This window comes from Zosterops lateralis (assembly GCF_965231275.1).
Source record: "Zosterops lateralis genome assembly, chromosome: 1".
Classification (NCBI taxonomy): Eukaryota; Metazoa; Chordata; class Aves; order Passeriformes; family Zosteropidae; genus Zosterops; species Zosterops lateralis.
The window spans coordinates 65,178,283-65,195,714 of NC_139762.1; the positions used below are offsets into that span (position 1 = coordinate 65,178,283).

The window sequence follows — 17,432 nt, forward strand, 5'->3', positions numbered from 1 at the left end:
TTTCATTTCTGACAGCTGAGATTCTGTGCTGTTTTACAAACACCCTGTTTGTGTTTAGAGCTAAATGGGTTTATCTTGAAATGCAGCCCTTTTCCTGAGGGCTTGTGGCCTGTACAGCTTTCTTTCTGCCTTTTTTTTTTTTTTTTTTTCTTTGCCCAGCCATGGCTTCATTCCCACATTTGACCAAGGTGGAAGCTGGCAGTCCCTAGGGGGCAGGGGAAGGACTGGAATTTCCCAGGTGGCACACAGGACTCCAGCCTTCTCCCAGGCATGGGGCACAACCTCTGAGCAATAAAGGTGCTTATAGCTGCTTTCTGTTCTCCAAGACAAGTTTAATAATGTTTCTATCTAAATTAATTCATTCTCTGCAGAGCAAGAAATACAGTTGCTGCTACCACAAGCAATCTTCAGTTCATGCATTTCCATTTCCCCCTCCTCTCAGTGAGTCAAGGAGAGGGTGTTGTTCATTTCTCTCCTCACTGACATCTCACAGGCTTTGCCTGCATGATGGTCCTGCAGCTGATTGGGGCACCTCAATGATCCCAAATCCAGAGGTGAAGGTGTGGCAGCATCAGGGGTTCCTGCAGCCAGGCTTGGCCAGGTCTTCCTGGGGTGCAGGCCTTCCAAGTGATCCCTTACTCTGGTCTGACCCCAGGATCCACATCTGGGCTGATGCAGACATAGATTTGGACCAGAGCTGCATGTTTTGGGGCAGCTCCAGCGCACTGGGCTCTGCCTCAGATCTGGCAGGCAGAAGCTTGGGCTGCAAAAGCTGGGAAATCAGTCTAAAAATACGTATTTCAGTAAAAGTTTGTTTTTCAGCTCTGTTTTTCTGCCTTGCACGCTAGAAAAGTTGGGCAAGTGGTTTTTGGTACCAAGAGCTGCCTTTTCATTAGAAAAGAATGTCCCCACCAACCACATCCCCATGTAAGGAAAAAGCAGGAGCTTACTGGTAAAGCTGCTAAGTGGGAAGACAGAATTACACTCTCTGTTAAACTGTGCTGTCATTTCAGCGGGGCTTTGATGGTCCCAGCAGCTCCTCACCGGGAGCACGGTGTGTACGGAGGGCAGCACAAAACCCACTCAGGGCTCAGCTGAGGACTGCTGAAGGCAGGAGCCTCACCAGGCTGCCAGGCAGAGCCTCTGCCCCCTGCTGCATCCAGGCTGTTGAGGTCTGTGTGTTTACATCAGTCAGCGAAAGCGTGGGATGAAATTCTTCTTTGTTAAGGCTGCAGCTGGGGTCGTGCTTTCCGATTTATTGAAGAGCCCAGAAAAACTAACGTGTTACACTCATTAGTTTTGGATGGAAGGAGGAATGTCCCCCTGACAAAAGGAATGCATGGAGAGTGTTATGTGGAAAAAGGAAATTTCTCTTACCTTGCACAGAAAGCGTGCCACATTGCAGCTTGATCTGTCCAGTTGAGGGGAACTCATAAGTTGTAACCAAAACTTAAAGGCTCACAGGACCACAAGGCAGTCACTGCTGGGTATTTGTATGAAAAAAAAAGTTGATTATTATCCATAAACCTATATATATCTGTCCTGAAAAAAAGAAAAGAGTGGAATAGTTTTTATACTGATTTTGTACACAAATTCTGGTTTTATAATGGAACAATTTCAAATTCCAATACCTAGGGAAACAATAAGCAAAAGGAAAAGTTTGGGAGATACAAAGTCTGGACACAGGATGGCATTTAGGAGCATGGATTCATCTCCTGTTAAAAACAAAACCAAATGCTGAACTCTTTAACCCAACCACAGCATCCTGCTGATTCAAGAAGCTCCTCCATTCAAAGAATGTAAACTCTGCTATGGCAGGAGCTGAGAGCTCTCTTTTATGGAAAGCAGGAAACTTTTCTAAAAGGCCAATTTATGACCTGGTTGGAGAGCTGGAAATAATTAAGCATTCTTGTCAAAGGTCAAAGTCATAGGGTTAAATTCCTAGGAACTCAAAACAACCCTTGGTGACTGTGCCAAGACTGATAATTTGGCTCTTTTCTGCCCACAATGGTCAGGCAGTGAGGATCCTGGGACAGGAGTGAGCCATGCCTCAGTTATCTTCTTTTTCCAACTCCAAGTCTGACATTTTTAGACTCATCACACGCTTGTGGTCTAAAAAAGCAAAGCTGAGGTTAAAAAAATAAAAATAAAGTCTGGAAATAAGAATTGCAGCCAAATGACCTATTTATAGCCACACCAAATAGGAGCTAAATGACAAATGAAGATCCTGATTCATATTCTACTTCTGATGTAACCCTGCTGGATTTGATGGGCCACCAGACTCTGCAGGAAGAATCTGGCCCTTGGGGAGCTGTCACGCTCTGCTGTGTACACTAAGACTGCAGAATTGTCTATACCTATAGTGATCTTGCTGCTTAAATTTGAGGCTGTGCATGGTGCTATTACTGAGCAGGCCTCAAAAATGTAATGGGGGGGAAAGGGGGATTTACTCATTCAGTGTTTTTTTACCAAGTGATGACATCAGAGGAGAAACAGACTGTCTCCCCTTGTGACACTTAGCTGGAACAATGCAACAGTGCAACAATGAGTTGCCAACACTCCTAAAGCTCATCCTGATGATACTCTGTCCAATGCAGCAGCCTGAAAGCAGAGGCAAGAGGAGAGCAGAGGTGGAGAGAACCAACGTATGATAGAGGAGAAATGCACTGCCCTCTGAGTTGCTTTTCCCATTGATTCTCATTCAAAGTCTTTTGCCCTGGCACCTCCAAAAACTATTTGACTCTCGCTTTGAGCATCTTTATAAGCAAAAAGAAATTGCCCTAGAAACCCTCAGAGAGTGTTTCTCAACTCTAATTGCAGTCAAATTGTCTGTTACAAGCCAAGCAGATTTTCCTTCTACACCAAGAGAGCAGAATCACAGTTTCGCCCCAGTGCTTTAAGCTCAAAATCATCTCCACTCAGCCTTGCAAAAGGAATTGGTTTGTCCAAATCCCTTGCTTCAGTCAAGGCAACCCATCTGGTATCAAATTTCTCCTTTAAAGTTCAAGGTCTCAGATTGGATCTGAAATGTTCACAAAACTTGGTGATCATCTTGCTTCACAATGGGATGAACTGAGGTCAAATTATAAATCTGCAATTTTGGGACAGATCAGGTCCTGTTACAGTAGGATGAGTCAGTATCTATTGAAGATTGCCCTTCTGCTAGTGTCTTTTCTCAAGTTGTGGTTCTGCCAGCCCTCAAGCAATCCTGCTCCATCAATTTGTCCTTATTCATCCCCCTCCTTCCTCCCTGTTCAAATTTCTAAACCTGAAGAGAAACTGAGACCATCCGGTGACCTCCTGCACTGACTGTTCTGTCTTTTGTGAATCTAAATTGATTTTCCTTGCATGGAAACAACCAGGATCTACCCTTTGACCTTCAGCCTGAGGTTGTGTATTAGGAGTAAGAGAGAAAAGTGGCATTTGACTGTCAGCATTGGCAAGAAATATGAGCCATCCTCTACTAGGAAACAGTCTGTTTGTGTCCAACACCTGGAAATATGGGAATTGCCAGACTTGCTTAGAAACTAGGGTCAATATCCTGTCCCTGATGCTAGCCAGCACCAGATGCTTGAGAGAAAGGTCTGAGAAGCCTGAAGGTGGGCAGATATGGGATAATTCCATTCTTATCTCCCTGCTTTGGGGAACAGTATAGCAACCATGGACACAAACACGGACACACACATGCACACTGAAAACCATGTGCCTTAGAGAGCTCTTCTCCAGAGAATATTGAAGTATTCTGTGTCAAGTCAAGTATTTTTAATACCCATTACCACAGGAACCTGGCTTTGTGAAGGAAGGGAGTGAATAACGCAAGGCATGACAAAGGTTCAGGAACTGTATTTAGCTCTTGGCTTCTGGATTTAGCTGCTCCCATAATCAGGTGCAGCTAATAAGCCAGCTGTAAATGGCCACTGAAAACAGCCCTGTTCACATGCCCAGGTGCTAAAATGCCATCATTTTGCAAAAGAACAATGTTGTTGAAAGAAATTGCAAACCCTTCACCCATATTCTACACGTGGGCATATTTTATAACCCAGATATATTCTTGATCATGGTTTAGGGCACTTTTTCCATGGTTCTAGGGTCAACTGTTAAGCTTCCAGATTACTTTAGGCAAGTGGTCAATGGTCTTCAAGTCTCTAAGGTATGTTCATCTTGAAGTAATGCTCCTTCAAGTCCCAACCTACTGGAAGGGAGATGAAGTGGGACCAGGCTGAGCTCGGATATGTTTCTACACTGCCCTGAACAGATCACCCTTTCTACCTATGATTTAATAATGTTGGATTTTACTTTTTTTCATAATAGCACTGATTCACAGGAAAAAAGAGGTTTTCTTTGTGTCAAGCTGCAGCTGGGGATTTGATGTGAGGTTTGTCAGGGATTCTGGAAAGCTACTGGAGCCGCCACTGTGGATTTCCTGGCCCAATTTCTTTCTGTGTTTTGAGTATATCTGCTGTTACATAAATATGATGATTATGAAAACACTACACTGTTTAATACCCACAGCTCAGATGAAAGGGGGAGGAGGAAATTTGTGCTGACCTGTAAGAGAATCTTGTTATTGATACAGTTGAGGAAAACAGATCTCAGCACACTTTGCTTATTTCATTAGTGTCTGTTTCTAAGCCTCAGCTGTCCCCCAGAACTCTTTCTGTACCAGTAATTAAAACACATAAAATTGTACAGAGCTATAAGATGATAATCCACATTATCTGATACTGTTGCTATTTGATGGCTCTTCAAATGAAACACAAAGCAACTCTGACCTTCCTAATGGGTTTTACTCAGAAAGAGACTCAACACAAAGGAACATATAATTCTGCCCTCTAAAGCCAGTGGGCATAGAAAATAGGATTGCAATTTCTAGGCCAAAAAAAAAAGTGTTTCCTTGGAATTAGTGGAGTAAGCTATTTTTAGTTTTGTTCCAAAGTCTTTGTGAGGGGCCTCTCTGAATCAGTCCAAAACACAAAGTCCTCCTCCCTAATCTGGAGAACATTGTACTCTTCCTCTTGCAAGGCATGCTATTGAACAGCAAAAGAATAAACTCATGGGCAGGTTTTTCTGGAAAGGTTTCTTAAATAAAAGCACCTTCCATCCTCCCTCATCCTTTGTAGGTGCAGTTCCATCCAGGGTTTACCAGCTCCCCGGCAAGCAAAGGACAGCCAGGGCTGAGTTACAGGATTAATTCTCTCCTAGGACTGCTCTCTGTGTATCACATTTTCTCCTCACTTCACAGCAAGCAAACTTCTCTTTCTACTCCTCCCCATCCTTCCCACAACGGCAGGCAACCCATCAGGCAGGGCATCATTTAAGAGAAACAGTAGATTCTCTAGATACTGCTATTTCCACATAGGAAACCACCTGGCCCTGTGGTGCAAAAGTTAATCTGATAAAAATTAATTCTGCTGGCTCAAGCTGGTAAGAAAAGTGTTGATGGTTACTCTTGAATTGTCAGAAATAATACCAGAGTAGACCTTGCCATCAGCACAAAGCCTCCTTAAATGCATGGAATCAGCACAAACCCTGTGCTGCAGGTTTTGGCTGACTGGCCCACTCATAATATCCAGATGTCACTCCTTAGTGATGATCAAAAACATACTGATGAGTGGCTGCTCTACAGTCTTGCAACAACAAACATGATACTGGGTGCTCCAGTGTTCCAGCAGGTTTGGCAGTGCCATCCACCACTGCACCTCTGCACAGGGACTACAGGAGGGCAAGGCATGATTCCAGCTTGTCAGATGTTTTCTGGCCTGCCAGGCAGAAAACCTTTCCTCACACCAGGCTGCAGCATGGTCCTCCAGCCAGCTGTGCCCCATCAGGCAGAGAGAGATGCCCAAGACCCCTTTACACGGGATCCTGAGGACAACAGCCCACATCAACTCCTGGCTGCCCCCAAGGGTGCACTGCAAGTCTGATGTGTCCCTGCAATACCAGTCTTCAACAGAAACATCAGTTTACAACCAAGAGACTTCTCTTTATGTCTTTATGTTTTGCTTTCCCTGAGGAGCACAGTCCAGCACTGGTCTCTCACCCTCCTCCTTTAGCAAAACCAAGCCAAGCCAGCTGGTTCAAGGACTGTTTCCTGAGAAGCCCCACAAAGCTGTTTGGCAGCAGCTGCCCAGTTACTGATCCCACCAAGCTTGGTGGGACAGGCCTGGGCTTTCCAAAAAGGGCCACCTTAGGATGCAACATGAGAAATTAGGGGGCCTTACAGGCTCAGAGCCAGCATAGTGGTGGCTCTGAGGATGCTGTTCAATGTGGCCAATCCCTGTAGCTGTTAAGGAATAAATTGCTACATAAAGTCATTCAGCAGTCAAGTAGAACCTCAGGAGCATGACAGTCACCAGAGAGCTTTTGAGTCCTGGTAGTTAGTTGCTTGCTGTTGGAAACACTCCCTAGGTTATAAAAGCTTGCAGGGAAAACATGCTCCCCTAAAAGCCCTGTTGCTAGGGCCGAGGCTGTATGAAGTACTTGGCCCTGCTGGGCAGCCCATCACCTGCTCTTTGTGCTGAAACAAAACCTTTTTCCACTGCAAATGCTTTCCTATGGAAAAATCAGGGTGCTAGCTACATGAAATGATCTGTCATGTACACCCCATATAGAGTAAACAGTTGATAAAAAAAAATACCTTATATGCTCCCAAACTAAAAAAAAAATCAACCAGTGTAAATTTCAATATGCAGCCCAACCCAGTGTTTTCCACACCAAATGTTTAAAAAAATAGTGTCTGTTTTAGAGGGACGCTCCACCTTGCTATTTTCTCATTTCCCCAGTCAGGATCATGCCACTGTTTTGCCATTAACAGTAAAATAAACAAATTATATAGGCAGTTCAGCAACTTTTTCCCTGCTTGTACATTCATGATAAATTACACTTTGAAGAAATGGGAAGATATAGATGATCATGGATTTTTTTTTTTTTTTTAAACTAAAAGAAAATAGAGATAACTGCTTTCCTCTGATCTTGACAGAAGTCTTTTTCCCTGGAGACTGCAGGAAGAATTTCCTGTATTTTCCCATTAGCAATGCCCTACTCTGCTCGATGTCCTTCTGTTGGTGCTCCATTCTCAGGGGCCACATTTGCCCTTATGCTGAGGCCCTGCCCTTCTGCCTTCCAGTTTCCTCACTAACTCCACAGAGCTGTAGGAATTAGGTGGCATAATTGAGAAGAAAGGTAATAGGCCTTAGTCCTGTCAAGGTTTCTTTCAGCAAGTTGAATATCCTTCATGCCAAAGAAATAATGTGAAATGGTTCTCTTAAATTCAGAGGGTGCCTCCTGAAGAGCACCAGTCCTTCAGTGCTCCCCATCCATCTCTTTTTGGCCCTCATCCTTCTCCTTACCGAGTCCTGCCCTAAGGATAGTAATAACTTTACTATGAGTTAAGGAATAACTGCTCCTTTTGTTATCTATGCTGTTTCCAGATTCTCGGTTGATTTGTAACTTTTACCAAGCCTGGAAGTCCTTAAATTACAGAAAAAACATATATGAAAACTGCAGTTCTCTGTTCTAAACAAAGCCCAAATGCATTTTCCTCATTTCTTTACAACAGCACAGTGATAACATTGAAGCTATTGCCAAAGTATAACTTTACAATGAACACCCATTATGTGCAGTACCCCACTGTGTTTTTCGGGAATGGGAGGTATGAAGATCCCTCACACGAACATAAAATGTGAATAATGAAGATACTTGCAGGTATGTGCTCTAAGGAGAAAAACATGGGTCCAAAAGCACTGCACATAACTTTTATCCCTGAGAGTGATTAAATGCAGATGGCTACCAGGAAAGCTGGGTTTCGCAATAGCAATCATATAGGATCCTTCAGACTATTTGGCTAGTAATTTAAGTTAGGAAAGCTATTTGCAGAATGTGACCTCTGGAATGTAGTTATTCCAGGAAGATGTAACATATTATCAAGGAGTGAATTCCAGGACTGGGTTATTTCTGGTAACAATTGAACTATGACAAAAATATTTACAACTAACTTATAAAATAAAAACATTCAAATATTTGACAAGGAGTTTATTTACAATGAAAAGTTTTGCAGATCTCATTAGTTTCTACTTAGGAGAGAAACAAATGGACAGAGACTTTGGAAATGATCCTGTGTGTTCATTTACAAGATACATACCATTCCCATTAATTTTAAACAACGGGGCAATAAACAGCAAAGGCTAACAAGACACGCAACCCACAAACTGCTGCAAGTGCCCTGCTCATAGTTCAGCTCTTCACAAAAGTTCCCCATTTCTTCACAGCTGGTCTCCATATGAACCAACAGCTCAGTCCCAATGAAGACTTTTACCCTTGTCCAAATAAACCCAAAGCAAAGGTAAGTCAGAGCAATGGTGCTGCAGCTCTTTGCACAGAAGCACAGACCTGTGCAAGAACAAGACACCAGAAACATGACGGAAGATCTTAAATACTTCCTGTGCAAAACTGCCCACCAATTGAAAATATCTGGCTTGTTTGCACCATCATATTATAAACTTTGCTGCAAATGAGGACAGAAGACTGGAAAAGATTTTCTAACCCCACGTCATACAATTCCTTTCCATCTGCACCTTCAAAGGAGGCTTGTTTTTTATCCCACCAACACTCCCTGCTCTCATGGGTAGAGGTCTTTCAGGGCTGACATGAGCATTTGAGGTTCATTTATTCTCATGTCAGAGTTCTTCTTCAGCCAAAACAGCTTTCTTTTTTTCCAGGGTGTATTTGCTGAAGTTTCTATAAACAGCAATTGTATCCCCTGAAAGCTTTTGTTTTGCAAAGCTAAACAAACCAATAGGCATTTTAATACCTTTTCCTAACAAAAAAGCAACCCCTAATCATCTGCCTAAAGAACCTAATGACCTCTCTTGGCATCTGTCCCAGTACGAATTGATTTTGCTTGGAAGTAGGTGACTAAATTTCTAGATAACATCTTGTTGGTGCTTTACAAAATAGCACTGATATTTCTACGCCCTGCCTGGCAATTTAATTCCCTTTCCTTAAGGGCAGGTCATGTTAGTGACCCCGGGTGGTCTTGTGATCAATTAGTACACAACTGGCACCCTTGCATCTTTCCTTCCCCTCTGTACATAAACCAAGCACAGTGACTGCACAAGCCACATTCAGGCTGACCCAGCAATGCCTTCCTCTAAAGCTCCTCTTGCCCCCTACACCAGCCTTGGCCCAGAAAGGCAGCTTTGAATGGATGAAAGGTATTTCACCCAAAACAAAACTTTGCCTCAGAACACCTCCCACTTGTCACCAACCCACAGACCTTAAATGGGTGCCACAACTACACCTTTGTCATTTGCCTTCCCTGTACACTACTGTCTGACACTTCTCTCCAAAAAGGCCTCCCAACCACCCTGCTCACCCCTGTCTTGTCAAAACATTGTACACACGTCAGCCTCTGCAGTGCTCAGTCATCCATGGAGCCAGGTTTTATACTGCCTCAGGGACACCCTTGGATGGTTTTCCTTGCACCCATAAAAAGGATAAGTGCTTTACTCCCAGATAGTCTCAATTTCTCTGTCGTCTTCCTACTACACTAAAAAATACTGGAACAATGCAACCTACTCTTGCTCAGAGAAAGCCAGTCATGTATTTCATTATTTTAGGGAGAACATTTTGCAGTAGCTAATGATAGTCCTTGGGTTTTATGTTATTTACTTAAGTGCTGTTGAGCAGTCTAACCTTAGCACAGATAAACAAAGTATCCAAGAGAAATTTTAGCACAATAATCTACGTGTCCTGAGAGAAAGTCATGTCTCAGAAGCTTTCAGTTAGAAAGCAGTAAGAAAAAGGAATTTGAAGTGCAGCTGACCATAAATTATTAAGCTGATCATTTTACAGTACTTATTTCTAATATTTCTTTAGACTGCAAGCATCCCAGAGGTGGGAGGTGCATCAGGACCCTGAGGACAGCTGAACTGGATCTATCAGGCCCATTGCAATGGCTCAGTTTGTGCTATACCTTTCCTTCCCCAGTGATCCTGTCTTGTTTGAGAGACACAGGGGCCACCCAGTCTGGTGGCAATTGTGAACTGCTGGCACTGCTTCCTGCAAACTTTTCCTGCAACCTGGCACTGAGGTGCATCAGAAAGGGTCCAGCTTACCCATTTATGACCCAGCTGTGTGTCATGCCACACTGCTACTTAGACCATGCTCAGAATCCACTGCTTAGATATGTATTTTCAGTTTTGTAAAACACACCCAGAAGCCACAGTTGTCTGTTCCCCTCAGAGCCACCACTTTAGTCAGCATCCAAACCAACAGAAGTCAGGAATACTCTCTTTCCACTGGGTGAAAAACATATGAAGTGCTTTGTGCTACAGCCTTCCTGTCAAGACACAAAAGTCTCTAAGTCATACCCATTTTCAGACTGTGATGTCAAACCAGATGTGGGACCAGATTTACTGTAAAAGGCTTCTTCTGGCCTGTGAATTGTCCAGAAAATCTCTAATGCCATGATCACAATTTGGAGCAATTAAAGCCTCACTTGTAAGCCCAATGAAATTTATCATTTCACATAATTTTGACACAAGCCCAGTTGAAATTCAGTGGATTGTTTTACTTTTTGGTACATGCCAATGCTTCAAGACAGCTTCATTCCCTTAGCAAAGGCATTAAGCCAGTGTGGCAATATGAGATGGAGGCAGTTTGTACCTGGTTTCAATATCTCAATATTTGGGATACTTTAACATAGATTGTTGTTCCAATAAAATAGGAAAAGGTTTTTTTGAGTGTTTAGCAGAGTTAGAACCAAATCCCCAAAACACAGATCTATCTGAAATACAGGTTTTTCAGGAAAACCAAAAGAAGCTGTTCCCAGGACCTAACTGATACACACTGATGCAGACACCCACAAAGTATAACTCCTATATTTTAGGACCAAGTTGCACTATTTCCATGTTGTTTATTGCTGTCATTTTTCAAGGTTTGTACTGAGGATCACTTAAAATGGATCCATCTAATGTAGTGGCTGGGGGAGAAGAAGTAGTTTGTAAAGATGTTGAAAAAAATACAAGCCAAAAGTCAATCCTGACACAAAGAGAGTCTGCAGTTAAATATTGCCAAGGAGAAGTAGAGAAAAAGGATATTAAAAATGTGCCAGATTTTCTTATCAGAGACCACACTCCATAGCAGAGCTGGGAAAAGAGCCTCAAAAGCCTTTTAGCTTTCAATCCACTGCCTTAACATTCTATACCAGTTTTGTGAATACTTATCTTACACTGGGGTGTCACATACACCTCTTCCTGGCTATTTATCCTGCTTGCAAGCTTCATCATAGGTCAATTTACATCAAGGCACAGGAAAATTGGAAAAAAAGACACTAATGAGCCACAACCAGAGGCTTGTTCTATTAAGCTTAATTAGCTAAGCAGTGCTCCAGAATTGCAGCCCCTGTCTCAGAGGGGCATGGGGCTAGACTGGACTGCCTGCCATGGCAGCCACGTTCCAGAGGCAATGAAAATGGGAGAGGAGCAATTACAGAAGTCCCTGAGCCTGCTGTGCTGTTTCGTGCAATGTCTGTTTCACGTCATGTCTCATGCAACAACTGTGCTATGTAAAAGCAATTTGTGTAAAACTACCTTTTCCTGAGGAACCGGGGTGCAGATACAGAGACAGCTCTGGGGGCTGAAGCTCAGACAGAACCTGATGAGTCTAAACATTACAAGGCACTAATTACCTCAAAGGGGGCTATAAACATACAGATCCATGGGGCTGTGGAAAGATTATTTGGCCACAGATTTATCTGGCAAAAAATAAAAAGTTGGCCACTGGACTTTGGGGAAAATCATTACAGATACTGTTTGGGAGGATTAATGGGTCTGTTGGACCAGTGTTGAATAAGAAAAGGATTTCTTTTAAATGAGGAATACCTCCGGAAGTTTTGGCCAAGCAGCACTGCAGGCAGTAAGAGAATAAAATAATTAACAGACAACAAATCAATCAGTAGTAAAGCCACTGGTGTTTATACCAGGAGTCCTCTGTAGGGAAGAGGCTCTGGAAGCCAAAAACGCAGCGGTAGCTGATGTTTGTAATGTGGGTGCACTCTGAAACAAGCTGAAGCTGCCTGAAAGGAAGAGTCTGTTTTCTTTTGGTGTTTGAGCAACACCTTGCTGGTGTTTTTCACCAACTCTGTGGCCATCAGGAAGGATTGCTAAATTTCTTTCTTGGGTCAAGTGAGCTTGGAATTTATTATGCAACAAAAAATTTTAGAGAATAATGGTTTTCATACACGGAAGAACAAACTGACTTCCATGTCCATTTAAAATAATAAGACACACAGCTGGCACCAATCTGGACACACAGCATCAGTTTGTCCAGCTTTGGAAAATGAGAAGCTGGGAATGAAGGCTTTGTCTTGAAAGAGATGGGAAAAACTAAGTCATTATATTTTTGTGCTCAACAAATTGCAGCAAAAGCATCTGGTTATTCCTCTTCATCTAAAGTTAACCTTTTATTTCTGGAGGAAGGAAGGTCCTCAGACATGTTTCCTTACATTCACTTCAAGATTTCTATTATTTGACTTTTCCAGGAGCATCTATCCACATCCCACCTGGAATTTCCTATTTGAAATTACAGCTCAGAGTTTACAAACCTATGATGAGACTTCAGAGGATCAGGCAAATGCTTTACCTCTCCATTGACACAAAAAACAGCAAAATGCTCAATGCAGCAGAATTTAATATGAAAAGGGTTATAAACACCGACACAAATACAAATTATTTTCACTAGTAAGAGGCATCTTTTGTCAATATGTCACAGTTTGCCCTGAGGACTGTGCAGGTAAAGAAAATAATATTTTTACCTCATCAGAATAACAAATCCAGCCTGTTCAGGGCTGATGTAGTCTAGCTAGATGTTTTTTCTATGGTTTTCAAATACCCGAGGATCTTTTCTGCCTTCTGCCTGCCATTAATTTGGAGGCAATGCACACTCACAGACCAAATATATGGTTGCAACTCCTGCCTTCGTTAAAGAAAGTTCATTTCTGCCGGAAGCAGACTTTCCAAACATGGCCCACAGTAGCAGTGAGGTGTCTGCAGGCTCTGGGTCATTGTCTAAAAAGGAAAAGGTGTGAAAGAGTGAGGAGTCCTTGTTGCTAAAGCTTGGTGTCTGCCCTGCTTCAGCAGTCCAGGGCAGATTGGATCACAAGCCAGAGAGCTCAGCTAACAGCCTCTGTGGCGAGGTTGAAGCTGATACCAGTCACTTTGGGACACATGGTCATATTTATGAAAGTAGGAGTTGGTACCTTAGCCAGGCCACTGCACCTGCAGAGGTGACAACCTCTGGGCCAGGGCAAGGCAGACAACATGTTTTTGCGGACCTGAATCTAAAGCCCCAATATTGCCACTTCAAAATAAATTATCAGCCCCGGAGCTGGGAACTGCAGCCAGCTTGGATCATGAAGCAGAAGGGAAATACAGTCTTAGGAAGGAATCCAGCATGACCATCTGCTGGACATTAGTGCCTTTCTCCTAAGTTGATTAGATTTCCATTGCCTTGATCTGACTTTTTAGAGCTGCAAGGCTCTTTTTTAGCACTGTAGCAAGGTTAGAAAAATCCTCAGGAACTGGAACTGCCAAGTAAATCATGATGATGAATGAAATTATTACCCATCATAGCTCCCCCAAATTTGGTGACTACAAGACAGTCACAGATGACCACTGGACTCTCCCTGTGGACTCTCTGATTCAAGGAGCACTCAGTTCAAATATCTGACAGACACTCTCAAAAACAAGGCGTGCCAAATGGAGATGAGACAAGAAAAAAAGCGGAAGAAAAACATTTGTGGTTTTTCTTAAAAAAAAAAAAAAAAAAAAAAAAAAAAGGGGGAGACAGAGTAAAAATATACTCCTACAACCAAGCCTTTCATATTGAGCTAATGGGTAGATGTGGTTTCCTCGGACTATGCTGACCTACCAAGGACACAAGAAACCTGATAAGAAGGGTCAGAGGAGGGAATCAGGAACAGTATCCCTTGTAAGGTAAGTGCTGCCCAGCAAAACCTCTCTGTTTAGATTGCTGGTGTTCTGGAGAGGGGCTGCTGTCCAGTAGCTGAGCCTGCAAGCCTATAAACAACCTGGTCCCTCTCCATTTAGATGTGCAGCAACCTTCTTTATTTTTTTAAACAACATAGATATGAAATCCATGCTTGTTGGAGGCCAAATTGATTGCTCTTTTACCCTCATGGGCTTTTTCTGTTGAAATATTTTTTTTCTGTGTGACAATTGACCATTACGATTTAACTCCTCTGACTATCTGGATCCTGGCAAGCTGTTTAATGAAGATGCATTTTGTGAGTAATCAGGGAAGTTCTGCTTCATTTCCAAAGGCAAATCAGGAAGTTGGCTGGTAGCAGTGAATTTATTTGCCACTCCTGTTTGAAAAGGGGTCAAAACCCATTTACCTGGTGTTTGCAAAGAGGAAATACATAGTAAACTCTTCTGGACAAAGACCATCCTTATTCCAAGCACTGGATTACCTAACAGATCATTATCTCTTAATTATCTGATTATATTTATCAGATAGGAAATTTTTGATTTTCTTTTCAGCATTGAGTTTATGGTAAAGTATGCTTCAGTCATTCCTGGAAGCATCAGGATACACTGATACGTCTCTAAACAGAAGTTTAATATGTGGCAAAGTTAAAATATAGTTAAAATAAAGTTTTAAAGACCAAAGATATCACTCTTTGCAAGTGCAGATTTCACCACAGGTCTGCCTCAGTCTATCTTGTTCATTCCAAGGCTTTCTAGCCTACTGATTTTTGTGTGGCTGAATTTATGCCACAACGTTTTATTTTTTTTTTTAAATTTTGGCAATTCATAATGATGGAGGAACATAATGTAATTGCTGTACTTTCTACTCTGTGGTGGTGGGTGAGCTGTTTTCTGATGCTAGTGGCATTTGATTTCTGAAGTAAAACATGTTTTGGTAAGAAAGCATCTGTGAACATTATTTGAATAACAACTACAAAGCTGTGTCAGTGGTAGCTGTCCCTCTTTTACTTTCTGCAGCTGTTCGCAACTGATCTGTGATTGTACAGAGAAGGAGCATGAGTACTCAGGAAATATTACGTGGTGACCTGCCATAGGCAGCCCAGCCTCTTCCCATAACACCACTCAGGGCGTGACAGGATATGACAAAAGGTTAACAAGGATATGACTTGAACCACATTTTGTATTGAAAGCAGCAAATGCATTGTTTTGCCCTCTTTCAGACTATTTAAAGGAATAATTTCCTGGGCTAAAAAGTACACTTGGAAAAAATGCTTGTAGAGTAAATTTTGCTAAGTTATTTGCAACAGCAGGGCATTTGTACTGAACTGAACAATTCTGATAAAAAGACAAGGTAAGGCTGGAGACACCTGTGTAGCAGCCTGACCTCACTAAAAACAACCCTTATCAATGTCCTTGTAAGCTGCTGAAGTTGGTATCCACCAGCTGTGCATCCAACAGACAGACCTCCCTAACCCAGGAAATAACAGAGAGAAAATCCATCTCAGTGCTGAGCCTTCCTCTGAAGCAATGCTGCTTCACAGGGTGAGCTAAAAAAAGTTAATCTTTGCTGGTAAAAGTGTGGTATAAACAGCTGGCAAAGCTTAACCAAGGATGGGCATTGCAGTGTTGTGCTGAGGTTAGGTGCATGGAACATGAAATTTTTTTGCCTGCTTCTCAGGAAAATAAGAGAGGGCTGATAATAGCAACTTGTTTCATCAGATAAGCCACACTGCCTCTTGGGATGAGCTGTGACTCTTCCACTGGAAGAGCCAGGGGACCCACTGTGGCTGGGAGATGTAGCTTGTGGCTGGAAAGCAGAAATAAATGAACCTGTGGGGACCAAGTTTGAAGATGAGTGAGTTAAAACACCTCAGAGCAGGAGTATTTCCAATTCAAGTCTGTGACAGAGGATGTGAGAGAAGTGGAAACAGGGAAGGAGGAATCTGGTTTTTCAAGTGGGAAGGGGGATGAGGAAGGGAGAAGTAGTTTGGGGAAGATACAGCATTCTCTGTAATCCTCTGAACAGTCCACATAAATTCCTTCTGCCAGTCACCCCACCTACGCTTCTCCCAAAAGTGAATTTTTCTCCTTACCACTACACCATGCTTTTTAATCTGCATAGTTTGCCACAGACAGCACAAACTTGATGGAGTTGTTACACAAAAACGTAGATTCTTGTTAGCAATCCCCCACTATGTATCTAGCCTGTCCTCCTACATCCAAAGTTAGGACTGTTCTCTACTCCTGGAGTTTGTCCTCAGTAATCAAAATGGGCTAATTGATAATGACAGTTAGGATGATTTTATAGTTACTCTGAATAACTTCAGTTGTAGGTTATGGCTTGGTTTTTTGCAAACAAAATAATTTTCATTAGCTTACTCTCACTTAAATTTGCTCTTTCAAAGCACAGCATTCTTGAAGTGCCTGACCATACAAGCTTGGTGGCAGGCATTTTATTAGAAGTAGTATATTTTAAGGAAATACTGCCATTTTAAAGAAATCCTAAAGTTATGCTTTAAGAATCAAAACTGGAAGCTATTTTTCTTGCCACTCAGTGGGAAAACATTTTGAATTAATCACATGAATTATGATTATGACATCAAATGCTTAAAACATTCTAACACTGTCTGGGAAACAGTCTGAAAACCAGAGACTCTCTTCTGCCTGTGAATGATACAACAAATAGTCAAACACATGCCATTACTTGGTTTGGAGTGTGTGGTGGGCTGTGCTCAGACCCTCAGACATTCTGTCCAAGATCACATCAACAGTTCCTCTCAGGCAGCAGTAAAATAGAGATCTAAACAGATTTGCAGAAATTTTAGGCAGATCAGCATATTCAAAATAACAGCTAATGGTCCTCAATTAATCTTCACAAACCTGCTGATTTAAAACTCAGTGGTTGTGTTTACATGGCATGACAAAAAAGCTGGAAGGGCAATATGCCCCATAATTGATGTACCCTGTATTCTTTTTGAACAGACTCTCAATACATTGCCTAGACATCTTCCCTCACATAAGGAACAAGCAGGATCAAATGCATATATATATATATATTTGTGCTTTTCCCTCTGCCTAATTGCTGATCAAGGTCCTCCTGTTCCTGTGGCTGAACAGCACTTGGCTCCCCGCCCAAAAAGGGTATTCAAACCCTTGTGAACCTTAAACACCAATCAGTTCCTTCTCCATCACCTGGGCAGGAAACCCATGTGCCTGTTGCTGCATCATGGGTTGGCTGCCCAGGTGAGGGAGCTGTAACTAAGTGGTTTTTAAGGTCCCTTCCAACCCAAACCATTCTATGATTCTGCGATTTTCTACTTTTCTTTCAGAGGAAGTGTAGTCTTTGCTTCTGGACCTTACTTCTTGTTGTGCAAATGGCTGAAATATCCATGCATTCAGCATGAACAGGAAAAGCTCTAAAGG

At 42.4% G+C, this 17,432-nt stretch overlaps 1 protein-coding gene across 1 annotated transcript in view; it reads left to right on the forward strand.

Annotated features, from left to right (window-relative positions):
- Positions 1 to 13,633: 13,633 nt before the first annotated feature.
- Positions 13,634 to 17,432, forward strand: part of NEDD9 (neural precursor cell expressed, developmentally down-regulated 9) — a 102,016-nt gene continuing 98,217 nt past the window's right edge. The window contains exon 1 of the mRNA XM_083878226.1: positions 13,634 to 13,994. The gene's annotated coding sequence lies outside the window, so the exon portion shown is untranslated. The remainder of the gene's footprint in view (positions 13,995 to 17,432) is intronic.